The sequence below is a fragment of the Salmo trutta genome, chromosome 3 (genome assembly GCF_901001165.1).
Source record: "Salmo trutta chromosome 3, fSalTru1.1, whole genome shotgun sequence".
NCBI classification, from domain to species: Eukaryota; Metazoa; Chordata; class Actinopteri; order Salmoniformes; family Salmonidae; genus Salmo; species Salmo trutta.
The window spans coordinates 65,057,984-65,075,147 of record NC_042959.1 but is presented as its reverse complement, the minus strand read 5'-3'; the positions used below and the strand labels follow the sequence as shown (position 1 = coordinate 65,075,147).

The window sequence follows — 17,164 nt, the reverse complement described above, 5'->3', positions numbered from 1 at the left end:
CTTCACCCCAGTCTAAGGTCCTGAGCACTCTGGAGCAGGTTTTCATCAAGGATCTCTCTGTACCTTGCTCTGTTCATCTTTCCCTTGATCCTGACTAGTCTCCCAGTCCCTGCCACTGAAAAACATCCCCAAAGCATGATACTGCCACCAACATGCTTCACTTTAGGGATGGTGCCAGGTTTTCTCCACACTAGGCATGCAGGCCAAAGATTTCAATCTTGGTTTCATGAGACCAGAGAATCTTGTTTCTCATGGTCTGAGAGTCCTTTAGGTGCCTTTTGGCAAACTCCAAGTGGGCTGTCATGTGCCTTTTACTGAGGAGTGGCTTCTGTCTGGCCACTCTACCATATGGGCCTGATTGGTGGAGTGCTGCAGAGATGGTTGTCCTTCTGGAAGGTTCTCCCATCTCCACAGAGGAACTCTGGAGCTCTGTCAGAGTGACCATTGGGTTCTTAGTCACCTCCCTGACCAAGGCCCATTCCCCGATTGCTTAGTTTGGCCGCGCGGCCAGCTATAGGAATAGTCTTGGTGGTTCCAAACTTCTTCAATTTAAGAATGATGGCCACTGTGTTCTTGGGGACCTTCAATGCTGCAGACATTTATTGGTACCCTTCCCCAGATCTCTGCTTTGACACAATCCTCTCTCCCGGAGCTCTACGGACAATTCCTTCAACCTCATGGCGTGGTTTTTGCTCTGATATGCGCTGTGAACTGTGGGACCTTATATGGACTGGTGTGTGCCTTTCCAAATCATGTCCAACCAATTAAATTGACCATAGGTGGACTCCAATCATGTTGTAGAAACATCTCAACAATGATCAATGGAAACAGGATCAAATCAAATGTAATTTGTCATGTGCCGAATACAACAGGTGTAGACCTTACCGTGAAATGCATACTTACAAGTCCTTACCCAACAATGTAGTTCGGGAAATAGAGATAACATAATATTTTCAAAATAAACTCAAGTTAAAAAAATATACAGTTGAAGTCGGAAGTTTACATACACCTTAGCCAAATACATTTATACTCAGTTTTTCACAATTCCTGACATTTAATCCTAGTAAAAATTCCCTGTCTTAGGCCAGTTAGGATCTGTCATAATAACAGTAGAGAGAATTATTATTTTCAGCTTTTATTTCTTTCATCACATTCCTAGTGCGTCAGAAGTTTACATACGCTCAATTAGTATTTGGTAGCATTACCTTTAAATTGTTTAACTTGGGTCAAACGTTTTAGGTAGCCTTCCACAAGCTTCCCACAATAAGTTAGGGGAATGTTGGCCCATACCTCCTGACAGAGCTGGTGTAACCGAGTCAGTTTTTTAGGCCTCCTTGCTCGCACACACTTTTTCAATTCTGCCCACAAATTTTCTATGGGATTGACGTCAGGGCTTTGTGATGGCCACTCCAATACCTTGACTTTGTTGTCCTTAAGCCATTTTGTGACAACTTTGAATGTAAGCTTGGGGTTATTGTCCATTTGGAAGACCCATTTGCGACCAAGCTTTAACTTCCTGACTGATGTCTTGAGATGTTGCTTCAATATATCCACATCATTTCCCTTCCTCATGATGCCACCTATTTTGTGAAGTGCAGCAGTCCCTCCTGCAGCAAAGCAGCCCCACAACATGATGCTGCCACCGCCGTGCTTCACGGTTGGGATGGTGTTCTTCGGCTTGCAATATGTCTGTATGATGGATATTTCTGTATGATGGATATGTCTGTATGATGAATATTAATGTATGATGAATGTCTGTATGCAACTACTATGAGATGGCTATGTCTGTTTGCAACACTTCATGAAACGCTCAAAACATCAGAAAGAAACAATCAAATTCACATGTCAATCTATAAGACTCCCTATGAGTTAAGAGCTAAATGTAGTGCTCTCACAGACACCTCACATGATGCACACCAGTAGCAGTTGTATTACGTGTAACCTGCTATAACTCACTGTACATGATGAAGCCAAATACATTCAACAGTAAATCAAACAGAATGTTTAATACTTTACCTTGCCCTTGGCCAGTGAATGCCAATACACAGAACAGCATTAGCATCTTTAATCCCATTCCTATGGCCACACCATCCTTGTGAATGTGCAATATAACCTCTGCAGCTACTGCTGAATGAACAACTAAACTCGGCAGTTACTTCAGCCCTTTATATAGACGTGTGTCTCAGTCTGAGATGAAAGGGCCATGTTGTGTGAAGCATGTGCCCCTACCTACAGCTGCCTTGTGGCTTGTTATATACGCCAAGAGTTTTGGAAAGAGTGGACGTTGGCCAAAACAACACCTCATAGTGTTACTGATGAGTGAAGTCAGCCTGACAGGTGGATGAGGGCCCTTTATGATATTGACCTGTGAAAGTGTCTATAGGAAAACACTATTCTGCCTTTATGGCTTATGTTCAATAAATATACCTTCTTTGAGAGCAAACTAACAAATAACTTTCATTAAATAGAATGTTCACCTGAAGACTTGAAGGCCGCTTGAAACTGTCAGCCAGACGCTGTGATTGTGTTTCCTTGGCAAACATTAAGACAATGATCAAATGTTCCTCTAGCAAAACAATGAGGAAATAAAAGTATCATTGATCTGATAGGTCAATATGCTGCCCAGATCATCATTCAAGCGATTAGAGCAAACTAAAAAATGACAGTGTGTGTGAAAGGTTTAGAGAATTTCTGTTTGCACCTAGTCAAATCTCACATTGACTATCACAGTACATGAACATTCTTTCACAGCATAACGGTTTGGTGCTTGCTGGATTCCACTAATCAGTCACGGTATTGGGCTCCACACCGCTACGCTGGATTGGCTGGATCATTCAACCCCATGTCGATGATATCTCTGAAGACCAACTTAAAAACAGATATTTACACTTGGTCTCTTGAGCTTCTATTTTCAGGCGTGTTAGAAGCTGTAAGGTGGAACTGGTAAATAAATACTTCTTGACAACTGACATTGCCAACTAACCATACAAAGGAGTGGGTCCAATGTCTCATCACAGTACTGTGTGTCACTAGACGGCTCTCTTGTGGTTCTCTGCTCAGGCATAACTCAATTCGTACAGGTACCGTATCTTGGATGTGCTCAGGGCATCACATGCAGGTATAAAACTGTTTGGTCATCCCAATCCAATACATCACTCCAATGTTGTGTTCCATGTGTACTCTTGCTGCACCCATTAGTTTGAGTACATTAATCAAACACACACACACTGGAACACACACACACCAGATGTTTTGACAAGCTACAGCTAAAGGTCAATTATTTTATTATTTTGGTTTAAAAAAAAAATCTTTGCAGAGCCGTCATGCAGACACACTTCAGTGGTTGGAAGCTGCAAACAAAGCAATGTCCAAGCTTTCATTGGTTTTAATGCATTGCATTTTGATGCAATCAACATTCAAGATCAACGACACAAACATGGTCAAGTACAGAGGCGGGTAGGCCTACATACACAGTATATACAAACAGTCAAAGCAGCCTTTTATAGGGAGTCTTGGGTCTCGTGGGGTGACTGCCTTTGAATAAAGAGTATAAGCTAGCTACACCACATCCATACACACTGACCACAGTATCATACCATATCCATGCCAAATACCCACCAGTCTCAGCGCTACTTTGAAATGCCCTCATCGTTCACTCCAAATACACCATACCCTTCCCTTTCATTCTCCATATGTGTGCAGCCAAAATAAGACATATTCAGCCTAAATCTTCACAAATAAAAAAAAAGCAACGGTGGTAAACAGACACAGGAAACTAGTAATGCTATAACAGTGGAGCCGACTGGCCAAGTGATGCCTTATTGCACCGTCACCGTAAATGGTCTACGTGTTTAAACACATGACACCATTAAAGAGATTTTAAATGATACTATTAGTAACCAATCAGATCAATAGGACTGTATATGTTTTCAAAGTGAAGAGAAAAAGACAGGAAGTGCGGTTATTTGACAGAGGAAACAAAACAAACCTTTAGTATTGTAGCTTTTCAGATTCTCCTAACCTTTCTGTGGGGAAGCTCTTATAATGTATCTATCAGCCAGAGGAGAGAGATCCTGGTATATTGTTCATCATATCACCATACAGCATGAAACTAAAGAGAAGGATAATCTCTCAAATCAGCTCAATCAAATCTCAGTTGGTGATAAGAGGTCAAATCTGACTAGCAACACAGATATTTGATCTTATTAGTGCTTAGAGATCCTCTACTCTGCCATTTTGGTGGTAAGTTACAGTATGGTCCCATAGAATGGAGTAGTGCAGTGGTTACCAACCCTGGTTCTGGAAAGCCTTTTTAGAGCAGGCTTTTCTTCCTGTCATGCCTGCTCCCGCTCTCCCTCCCCAGGATTACGCACTCCTGCCACCAGCAGTACGCACACCTGCTTTTCCCCGTCACTCGCATCAGCGATTATTGGACTCACCTGGACTCAATCACCTCTGTCATTACCTCCTTTATATCTGTCTGGTTTCCCGCTCTATTCCCTGCTGAAGCATTGCTTGTCGTATGTCCTTGTTTACCCGTTTGCTGAAGCTGTGCCTGTCTTGTTACCTGTTTATTCCTGATTAAATGTTGGCTCCCCGTACCTGCTTCACATCTCCAGCGTCGGTTACTTACACTTCCAACCCAGTATTCAAAACATAAAATGTGATTCAACTAATCAAGGACTAGATCCTTATTTGAATCATGGTTGGAACAAAAGGCTGTACTAAAATACTAAAAAGTATTCTTAAAGTAGTGAATGTGCTAAAAGGCTGTACTCTTGTGGCTCTCCAGGACCAGGGTTTTTACCTCTGATGTAGTGAGTGGGTCATTGGCCATCAGTTCTCCATCAGTTTGTCTTTGGCCCTTGAGGTGGGCATGTAGCGGCTGGCACACAGCCTGGTAGCCCCGAGGGGTGAGGTGGAGGTAGTCATACAGGTCCTGGTGGGAGATGCTGCCGTCCGAGTGCATAAAGCCAGGCTCTACGTTGGGGAGGGAGGACAAGTCCTCCTGGGCTTTCCTTGCCCATTGGGCATCTTACCCCTGGGCAGCACTCCCTGTGGTTGGAAACATACATGATAGCACAGGAGGCTCATAACAGCCGGAACAGAGCAAATGGAATGGCTTCAAACACCTAAAAACCATGTGTTTGATACCATTCCACTGATTCAGCTCCAGCCATTACCACGAGCCCCTTCTCCCCAATTAAGGTCCCACCAACCTCCTGTGCATGATAGTCACTAGATGGCCATGCTAGAAAGGACAAACGTGCCAATATACTGTAGTTAGCAACGATAGTTTAGGTTTGTAGTTAGCAATGATAATTTAGGTTTGGGTTATCATACAGGTTAATGGTTGTAAAGGGGATTTTACATGTGAGCAAAGGGGAGAGTAGTCAATCACATTAATCTAAATCATTTCAGTTTATTACAAGAATTCAAGGAGAACACTCCAGAGCAGAAGCCAAGAGAAATGTCTAATGGGCTTCTCTGAGAAGGCACATATCTATTAATCCCACAGCACCAAGTGTTGAGTAAACACCAGCCCGAGAGGCTTGTAGGAAGTCACAAAAACAGAATTACATTGTCACAGATACATTATCAGTGTGTCCTTGGCGATGTCTGGCAGCAAACCTTAACCATAACATTCAACACTGGCAGACATTTGATACTGGCAGTTAAACAGGTCAAAGATAGAACATCACTACTTAGTAACAGTAAATCAAATACAGGAAAACAATTAATAAAAAAGGTCCCATTAATGGTTTAAGTCACATTTGTGGTAGAAAAGAGGTAGTACAACCTACCAGTACGAGAGTGTAAGCCTTCAGCAGCTTGTCCTTGATGAGTTGAACTATGGCCATGATGCCTCCACAGATCTGTTCTGCAGTGTGACCATGATTATTGGTGTCCACCCACAGCACCACAACCTGGTGGAGGCAGAGACACAAACATCAACTTGGTGGGCAGTTTCATTCATACCACTTGATTTAAAAGCATGTTCAATGGGTCTGTGCAGCCATTAGGGATTAAATCTGAACAATGAGGAGTGTATGATCAACTCTAATATAATGTACTAACGTGTTGTCTGTGTGTATACATGCCTTTGGGCTGATGTGGGCCAACTCTCCATTGCTCAATCTCCACTAGGCATTCTATGTTGCGTCACCTTCCACCCCAAAGTTGAGAGCGTGGAGAACAGCTCTCGCCACATCTGATGAAGACACATCAACACAACACTAGTATGTCAGCTTGAACAACATAGTAGCTGTTATTCAGTTGTGCAACTGGTTACCAACAGTGGTAAAGAGCGCCACAGTCAGGCAGAAAAATCTGAATGTTCTATCAGTGAGAACAATTATTTTCCCTAACTGATACTTACAAATACATCCATTCTAAAAATGCATCTCTTTATGAAAAGGTGTCCACTGGTCTGTTTTGTCGACGAACTCAATGTATTACAAACACTGGTGGCAAATTATTAAATATTAAAGCTTTAAACCTTCCACTCAAAGCTTCACTCATACATAAGTTATACTTAAACCGAAAATGTTTCTCCAGTAGATTAATAATAAGGAAAGCTCATCCTTGTTCAAAAATGTTTGTTTTTTTGCCTATATACATATTACTTCTCATTTGCAACTAACGGAAAATGAAATTTTGTTTAAAGTATCGCCCTTTCTTAAACAAGCCATACAAAGCGGGGTACAATTTCAGTTTTATCCTCCAGAAAAGATAGAACAAATATTACAACAAATGTTATGGTTAAACTTAAATATACTGATTAATAAAAAAGCATTCTTTATGGAAGAAATGTTTAAAAATGTTATTATATTTACAGTTGAGGTCGGAAGTTTATATACACTTAGGTTGGAGTCATTAAAACTCGTTTTTCAACCACTCCACAAATCTCTTGTTAACAAACTATAGTTTTGGCAAGTCAGTTAGGACATCTACTTTGTGCATGACACAAGTCATTTTTCCAACAATTGTTTACCGACAGATTATTTCACTTAAAATTCAAATTCGCTCAGAAGTTTACATACACTAAATTGACTGTGCCTTAAAACAGCTTGGACAATTACAGAAAATGATGTCATGGCTTTAGAAGCTTCTGATAGGCTAATTGACATCATTTGAGTCAAATTGTACCTGTAGATGTATTTCAAGGCCTACCTTCAAACTCAGTGACTTTTTGCTTGACATCATGGGAAAATCAAAAAGAAATCAGCCAAGACCTCAGAAGAAAAAATTGTCGACCTCCACAAGTCTGGTTCATCCTTGGGAGCAATTTCCAAATGCCTGAAGGTACCACGTTCATCTGTACAAACAATAGTATGCGAGTATAAACACCATGGGACCACGCAGCTGTCATACCGCTCAGGAAGGAGACACATTCTGTCTCCTAGAGATGAACGTACTTTGGTGCGAAAAGTGCAAATCAATCCCAGAACAACAGCAAAGGACCTTGTGAAGATGCTGGAGGAAACCGGTACAAAAGTATCTATATCCACAGTAAAACGAGTCCTATATTGACATAACCTGAAAGGCCGCTCAGGAAGGAAGAAGCCACTGCTCGAAAACCGCCATAAAAAAGCCAGACTATGGTTTGCAACTGCACATGGGGACAAAGATGGTACTTTTTGGAGAAATTTCCTCTGGTCTGATGAAACAAAAATAGAACTGTTTGGCCATAATGACACAAAATAGATGGCATCGTGAGGTAGGAACATTTAGTGGATATATTGAAGCAACATCTCAAGACATCAGTCAGGAAGTGAAAGCTTGGTCGCAAATGGGTCTTCCAAATGGACAATGACCCCAAGCATACTTCCAAAACTGTGGCAAAATGGCTTAAGGACAACACAGTCAAGGTATTGGAGTGGCCATCACAAAGCCCTGACCTCAATCCCATTGAAAATGTGTGGGCAGAACTGAAAAGCGTGTGCGAGCAAGGAGGCCTACAAACCTGACTCGGTTACACCAGCTCTGTCAGGAGGAATGTGCCAAAATTCATCCTACTTATTGTGGGAAGCTTGTGGAAGGCTACCCGAAATGTTTTAACCCAAGTTAAACCATTTAAAGGCTATGCTACCAAGTACTAATTGAGTGTATGTAAACTTCTGACCCACTGGGAATGTAAAATCTGAAATAAATCATACTCTCTACTATTATTCTGACATTTCATATTCTTAAAATAAAGTGGTGATCCTTACTGACCTAAGACAGGGAATTTTTACTAGGATTAAATGTCAGGAATTATGAAAAACTGAGTTTAAGTGTGTTTGGCTAAGGTGTATGTAATCTTCCGGCTTCAACTGTATTAATGATGTTCTGAATAAAAAGGGAGGAGTTATGTCACATATGCAGTTATCGAAAGTATATGGGAATATCTGCTCAATCCAAATTTACAACCAACTGTTTGCAGCACTACCACAAAAATGGTAGAAGGTAGGGAAAAGGGAGAAGGTAGGGAACTTGTTTCCCTGCCACATATTAAATATACAAATTGGCTGAAAGGAACTGGCATAAATAGAAAAATATACCAGTTTCATCTGAGGACAAAAATGTTCACAGCTGCGCCATACAGGTTGCAAAATAAATGGGATGAGATTTTCAATGTACCAATTCCATGGCATATGGTTTATGAACTGGTACAAAAAATTACACTTGATTCAACACTTCAAGTTTTTCAATTTAAATGATTATGTAAAATTCTTGCCACCAACAGAATGCTGTATATATGGGGCATAAAACAATCTCAGCTCTGTAGATTTTTTTGTGAAGAGACAGAATCAATAGATCATTTATTCTGGTATTGCCCCTATGTAACTTGTTTCTGGTCACAGGTTCAGGAATGGCAAAAAAAAAATCACAACATGCACTTAAAATTAACCTTACAAATAGCAGTGTTGGGTGATTTGGAAAGCCATAGTCAGTCAATAAATAATATAATAATACTCATAGGAAAGTTTTTCATCTTTAGCTCACAATCTGTGGATAACATACAATTAGAAAGGTTAAAAAATGTTGTAAAACATCACAATTGAAAAATATATGCCACATGGAAACCAAACGAGGATGGTTTATGGTGAGAGGTGGGATGGGCTGAAAGTGGCTGAGGGTTGGGATTAAAGACTTTATGTTTGGTAATGTATTATTGTTATGTGACTGCTTTATATAAATATACCATGTATTTAAAATGTATATGTAAAATGTAAATGTAGCAAAATAGCAGTAAAAATATATATATTTGTCCTCCAAAGAGGGGTTTGAGGGGTTAATAAAAATAAATAAAAAAACACACTGGTGGCAACCAGATGATCCCAATAATATAGGCAGCCTAGTAAACGATGCCCCCCCCCCACCCCCCCACTAAGTCAAAGACTAAATGAACTGCAATACACTGGTCTCAAATATATTAGCATAACTAAGCTACACAGAACCACGGCCGACCAATTGCAAAATTATATATTTTTATAATATTATACAGTAACGTGTCCCAGTCCAACATGCCTAGCTCTGCCCATTGGGCCATGGCTTACAGAGCGCTCTTTGAAATAAGTTCTCCTCATCTTTGTATTTCCCCAGATCAAGTTACAGTATCTCACCACACTTTCTTCTATGATATCATGGTGGTCCGCAAACAAACGTTTAAAGTGCATGGCGTCACTTACTGTGCTGGAATGTACGATCAATCATGTTCTGCCCAATTCTGTACTACCATGAAAATAAAAGTTAAAACCAAACAAATCCGTACTAACTTCTACACACCCTCCCCCTTCCCCCAAAATCATTATGTATATCATGCTGAAATACTCCATCCTTAGGATTGTTCAGCATGTCAACAACCATTTCAACAGTAACATCTCTTTTGCCATCTCCACAATAACCTTCAACCTGGCATTTCTGCGTTCTACAACCCAAGTCGTATTGATAGCCTTATCAACAAAAGCTATGAAGTCACCTTTATTCATTATCAAAGTGTCCCTTGACACCGCACATTCATGAGCGCAATATTTCTGAACAGGCCTCGAGAACCATGCTAGGACCATCAGAAGCACGTGCCCCGATAGTAGACCTACTTAATACATGAACATCCATGTAAGCTCCGTCCATCCACATTGTATTTCTTCACTGCCTCAGCATATGACACCTTCTGCGCTACTCTGACTCTGGCCACCACCACCTGTCTCTCTTGCACCGGACACTTGCGATCCCCAGCAACATGGGCACCCCGACAATTGACACACACAATTCTATCCACTTAAACTACCAAATGCTATGTCCCATGCTCTCCAGCAACCCTTCCCACATCTTGAAATCTCCCTCCTACACACTGCTGCAACATGACCATAATTGTTGCACCTGAAACAAAGCAGTGGGTTTGGCACAAAAGCTCTGACATTATAATGGATATATCCTAACATGACATTGTCAGGTAAAAACTCAGACTCCAAACTCGAAGGACTGACAGTGACTCCTCTGTTTCACAACTCAAACCATCGAGTCTGAGTCGCACCAAACGGCAGGCATCACAAACACCAGGAATTTTCATCTCCAATTGCTCCACCTGCACACTTAACACATAACCCCAGAAATCACTCCTTTCAATGGTGTGTGTGCTGCAGGGTTGAAGCTATGAACACATAGGCTTGGCTATCTCATCCCTTACAGGCATCTGGGAGGGAGGATGGGTGGACAATGAGCCTGTCATAGTGAATGTAAGCAATGTCCCCATGTGCTCTGGCAGCTTTCATGGCTGTGTCAGTTCTTTCCTCTTCTGACGCACAGTTTCAGGATAGTCCTCGTTGAGGAAGATATACGTTCCTCTCAGTCACCGTATCCGTGTATGCGTCTAGATTATTTTCACACGCATTTTCGCACGGAACATATCCCAGTCCACGTGATCAAAACAATCCTGAAGTGTGGATTCTGATTGGTCAGACCAGCGTTGAAAAGTACGAAGCACGGGCACTTGTTTGAGTTTATGCCTATAGGACGGAAGGAGCAAGATAGAGTAGTGGTCTGATTTGCCGAAAGGAGGGCGGGGGAGGGCCTTGTAAGTATACCGAAAGTTTGAATAGCAATGGTCGAGAGTCTTAGTAGCGCGAGTAGGACAGTCAATATGTTGATAGAATTTTGGCAGCCTAGTCCCCAGATTTGCTTTGTTAAAATCCCCAGCTACCATAAATGCAGCCTCAGGAAATGTGGTTTCCAGTTTGCCTAAAATCCAGTGAAGTTCTTTGAGGGCCGTCGAGGTTTTCGCTTGAGGTGGGATGTAAACGACTGTGGAGATGATGGAGGAGAATTCTCTTGGGAGATAATACGGTTGGCAGTTGATTGTGAGGTATTCTAGGTCGGGTGAACAAAATGACTTGAGTTCCTGTATGTTCCTAGAATTACACCATGAGTCATTAATCATGAAACACAACCCTGCCACGTCCTGACTAGTAAAGGGGTTATTTGTTATTGTAGTTTGGTCAGGACGTGGCAGGGGGGTGTTTGTTTTATGTGGTTCGGGGTTTGTTGGGTTATGTGTTATGTAGAGGGGTGTTTGTTTAGAGTGTTCCGGGGTTTATGGGTTATGTTCTAGGTTAGTGTATTTCTATGTTAGATCTAGGGTGTTTAGTTCTATGTTTAGTTAATTGGGATTGGCCTTCAATTGGAGGCAGCTGTTCCTCGTTGCCTCTGATTGAAGGTCCTATGTATAGGGGTGTGTTTGTAATGGGAAGTGTGGGAAGTTGTTTTTGCATAGCTGTGTGTAGCCTGCAAGACTGTTTGTCGTTCGTTCGTTTTCTTGTTTTTGTTACGTGTCTCAAATAAAGTTAACATGAGCACTCAACCCGCTGCGCCTTGGTCTACTATATATTCGACGACCGTTACAAACCCTTCTGCTTCCCAGAGAGATATTTATTCCTGTCAGTGCGATGTACTGAGAATCCTGCTGGCTTTACTGATCCCGACAGAGTATCCCGAGAGAGCCGTGTTTCCGTGAATAAAGTTTGGGCGGTCTTGATACAACATTTTGAACAGAAATGCAATGGTTCATTGGATCAGTCTAAAACTTTGCACATACACTGATGCCATCTAGTGGCCAAAATCTAAATTGGACCTGGGCTGGAATAATACATTATGGCCTATCTCTTGCATTTCAAAGATGATGGTACAATTTTGTTTTTAGATATTGGTTGTTTTTTTCTTTGAATAATCTTTACCAGATCTATTGTGTTATATTCTCCTACATTCCCTTCACATTTCCATAAACTTCAAAGTGTTTCCTTTCAAATGGTACCATCATATCCATATCCTTGCTTCAGGGCCTGAGCTACAGGCAGTTAGATTTTGGGTATGCCATTTTAGGCAAAAATTGAAAAAAAGGGTCTAATCCTTAAGAGGTTGCAGTGACACATCCATAACCTGAGTGGAAACCAGATTGCATACCAGATAAAATACTATAGACATCAAGAAAGCCAGTCAGTTGATTATTGACAAGTTTTTCCAACACTTTGATAAACAGGGCAAAATAGAAATAGGTCCATAACAGTTAGGATCACCTTGATCTCGCCCTTTTAATAAAGGATGAACCATGGCTGCCTTCCAAGCAATGGGAACCTCCCCAGAAAGGAGAGACAGACTTGGCGATGATAGGGGCAACAACTTTAAAGAAAAAAGGGTCTAAACCATCTGACCCAGATGTTTTTTTGGAGTCAAGTTTCATGAGCTCCATTAGAGCCTCTGACTCAGTGACTGCCTGCAGGGAGAAACTTTGTAGAGGGGCAGGGGAAAAAGAAGTAGAAGCATCGGGGCTAGTCGCATTAGAAGGGGTGGGAGATGAGGAAATGTTGGACGGGCAAGGAGGCATGGCTGAGTCAAATAGGAATCCTGACTTAATGAAGTGGTGATTAAAGAGCTCAGGCATGTGCTTCTTGTCAGTAACAACCACATCATCAACATTAAAGGACATGGGCAACTGTTAGGAGGGTTTATTCTCCAAGTCTTTAACAGTTTTCCAGAACTTCTTGGGGTTAGACCCACAGAGAGAGAACTGCTCCTTAAAGTAACTAACTTTGGCCTTCCGGATAGCCTGGGTGGACTTATTTCTCAATTGCCTGAACAAGAGCCAGCCTGAGTATGCGTGTGCCGAGCGTTTCGCCAAAAGCAATTCTTGAGGTGAAGTAATTCTGCAAGATCACTGTCGAACCAGGGGCTGAACCTGTTTTTAATTCTAATTTTCTCTATGGGAGTGTGTTTGTAAACAATACCACTGAAAATATAAAAAAAGAAGGTCCAAGCGTCGACAGAGGGGATCGAGCTGATTCTATACCATTTTACAAAGACCAGTTCATGAAGGAAGGCTTGCTCATTGAAGTTTTTTAGCAAACGACTATGACAAATCAGTACAGGCCGTTTCACTGAGCAGGCTGTAAAACCGTGATCACTAAGGTCATTAAAGAAAACACCAGACTGATACCTATCAGGATTATTCGTGAGGATAACATCGAGAAGAGTAGCCTTTTCTGCGTGTTTGGAGTAGAGGTCGACCGATTATGATATTTCACTGCTGATACCGATTATTGGAGGACCAAAAAAGCCGATACCGATTAATTTTCTTTATATATATTTAAAAATATATATATATTTCTATACATATATATACACTGCTCAAAAAAATAAAGGGAACACTTAAACAACACAATGTAACTCCAAGTCAATCACACTTCTGTGAAATCAAACTGTCCACTTAGGAAGCAACACTGATTGACAATAAATTTCACATGCTGTTGTGCAAATGGAATAGACAACAGGTGGAAATTATCGGCAATGAGCAAGACACCCCCAATAAAGGAGTGGTTCTGCAGGTGATAACCACAGACCACTTCTCAGTTCCTAGGCTTCCTGGCTGATGTTTTGGTCACTTTTGAATGCCGGCGGTGCTTTCACTCTAGTGGTAGCATGAGACGGAGTCTACAACCCACACAAGTGGCTCAGGTAGTGCAGCTCATCCAGGATGGCACATCAATGCGAGCTGTGGCAAGAAGGTTTGCTGTGTCTGTCAGCGTAGTGTCCAGAGCATGGAGGCGCTACCAGGAGACAGGCCAGTACATCAGGAGACGTGGAGGAGGCCGTAGGAGGGCAACAACCCAGCAGCAGGACCGCTACCTCCGCCTTTGTGCAAGGAGGAGCAGGAGAAGCACTGCCAGAGCCCTGCAAAATGACCTCCAGCAGGCCACAAATGTGCATGTGTCTGCTCAAACGGTCAGAAACAGACTCCATGAGGGTGGTATGAGGGCTCGACGTCCACAGGTGGAGGTTGTGCTTACAGCCCAACACCGTGCAGGACGTTTGGCATTTGCCAGAGAACACCAAGATTGGCAAATTCGCCACTGGCGCCCTGTGCTCTTCACAGATGAAAGGAGGTTCACACTGAGCACGTGACAGACGTGACAGAGTCTGGAGATGCCGTGGAGAACGTTCTGCTGCCTGCAACATCCTCCAGCATGACCGGTTCGGCGGTTGGTCAGTCATGGTGTGGGGTGGCATTTCTTTGGGAGGCCGCACAGCCCTCCATGTGCTCGCCAGAGGTAGCCTGACTGCCATTAGGTACCGAGATGAGATCCTCAGACCCCTTGTGAGACCATATGCTGGTGCGGTTGGCCCTGGGATCCTCCTAATGCAAGACAATGCTAGACCTCATGTGGCTGGAGTGTGTCAGCAGTTCCTGCAAGAGGAAGGCATTGATGCTATGGACTGGCCCGCTCGTTCCCCAGACCTGAATCCAATTGAGCACATCTGGGACATCATGTCTCGCTCCATCCACCAACGCCACGTTGCACCACAGACTGTCCAGGAGTTGGCGGATGCTTTAGTCCAGGTCTGGGAGGAGATCCCTCAGGAGACCATCCGCCACCTCATCAGGAGCATGCCCAGGCGTTGTAGGGTGGTCATACAGGCACGTGGAGGCCACACACACTACTGAGCCCCATTTTGACTTGTTTTAAGGACATTACATCAAAGTTGGATCAGCCTGTAGTGTGGTTTTCCACTTTAATTTTGAGTGTGACTCCAAATCCAGACCTCCATGGGTTGATAAATTGGATTTCCATTGATTATTTTTGTGTGATTTTGTTGCCAGCACATTCAACTATGTAAAGAAAAAAGTATTTAATAAGATTATTTCTTTCATTCAGATCTAGGATGTGTTGTTTAAGTGTTCCCTTTATTTTTTTGAGCAGTATATATATATATGTTTGTAATAAATGACAATTACAACAATACTGAATGAACAATGAACACTTATTTTAACTTCATATAATACATAAATAAAATCAATTAAGTCTCAAATACATAATGAAACATTCAATTTGGTTTAAAAAAATGCAAAAACACAGTGTTGGAGAAGAAAGTAAAAGTGCAATACGTGCCATGTAAAAAAGCTAATGTTTAATTTCCTTGCTCAGAACATATGAATGCTGGTGGTTCCTTTTAACATGAGTCTTCAATATTCCCAGTTAAGAAGTTTTAGGTTGTAGTTATTATAGGACTATTTCTCTCTATACCATTTTTATTTCAAAGACCTTTGACTATTGGATGTTCTTATAAGCACTATAGTATTGCCAGCCTAATCTCGGGAGTTGATAGGCTTGAAGTCATAAACAGCGCTGTGCTTCAAGCATTGTGAAAAGCTGCTGGCAAACAGAGGAAAGTGAGGTTTGAATGAATGCTTACGAGACTGCTGCTGCCTACCACCGCTCAGTCAGACTACTCTATCAAATCATAGACTTAATTATAATAAACACACAGAAATACAAGCCTTAGGTTATTAATATAGTCAAATCCGGAAACTATAATTTTGAAAACATAACGTTTATTCTTTCAGTGAAATACGGAACTGTTCTAAGTATTGCTGTTACATTGCACAACCTTCAATGTTATGTCATAATTACAGTTGAAGTCGGAAGTTTACATACACCTTAGCCAAATACATTTAAAGTCCGTTTTTCACAATTCCTGACATTTAATCCTAGTAAAAATTCCCTGTCTTAGGTCAGTTAGGATCACCACTTTATTTTAAGAATGTGAAATGTCAGATAACAGTAGAGAGAATGATTTATTTGAGCTTGTATTTCTTTCATCACAGTCCCAGTGGGTCAGAAGTTTACATACACTCAATTAGTATTTGGTAGCATTGCCTTTAAATGATTTAACTTGGGTCAAACGTTTCGGGTAGCCTTCCACAAGCTTCCCACAATAAGTAGGGGGAATCTTGGCCCATTCCTCCTGACAGAGCTGATGTAACTGAGTCAGGTTTGTAGGCCTCTGTCACGACTTCCGCCGAAGTCGGTCCCTCTCCTTGTTCGGGCGGCGTTCAGCGGTCGACGTCACCGGCCTTCTAGCCATCGCCGATCCACTTTTCATTTTCCATTTGTTTTGTCTTTGTCTTACACACCTGGTTTCAATTCCCCAATTACTTGTTCATTATTTAACCCTCTGTTCCCCCATGTTTGTTTGTGAGTAATTGTTTATTGTAATGCGGTCAGTATTTGTGGCCTTGTATTTATACAACGTGTATTGTGATATTATTGAGTAAAATTGCTTTCATTACTCATATCTGCTGTCCGCTTGACTCATCTCACCAGCTGCACACAGACGCTTTACTGAATTGCTCACCTGAAATGGAGTCAGCAGGAGCAGACGACCCCCCTTCTGCGGTCGAAGAGCGCCTCCAGCAGCACGCGACCATGTTACAACGTCTGGGCACCGGCATGGATCGATTGCTGCAGACGATGGATAGATGGGAGAGAGAAGGATGTCTTCCAACGCCTCCACCAGCCCCACTACAGCAGGCTCCACTGTCCACCCCTCCTTCAGCGGAATTCGGCTCGCACTCCCGAGGGAGTATGATGGGACGGGGTTCCTACTCCAGCTGGAGCTCTACCTGGTGACCGTCCACCCAGCTCCTTCGGGACTCGAGAGTGTGTCCGCCCTTGTCTCCTGCCTCTCAGGCAAAGCCCTGGAGTGGGCCAACGCCGTATGGAGTGAGGGAGACGCGGGGCAGGGATACATTCGGCCCTCGACTTCACCTGCCTCCTCGAGTTTCTTTTTTGTGAGGAAGAAGGATGGGGATCTGCTCCCGTGTATTGACTATCGAGGTATCAATCAGATC

General features: G+C 42.3%; 1 protein-coding gene and 1 pseudogene across 8 annotated transcripts in view; one reads left to right on the top strand and one right to left on the bottom strand.

The window, feature by feature from the left end:
- Window positions 1-17,164, top strand: part of LOC115184011 (hemicentin-2) — a 95,360-nt gene that overhangs the window by 12,992 nt on the left and 65,204 nt on the right. The gene's annotated exons all lie outside the window — the stretch shown is intronic.
- Window positions 4,763-6,391, bottom strand: LOC115163803 (platelet-activating factor acetylhydrolase IB subunit gamma-like; annotated as a pseudogene).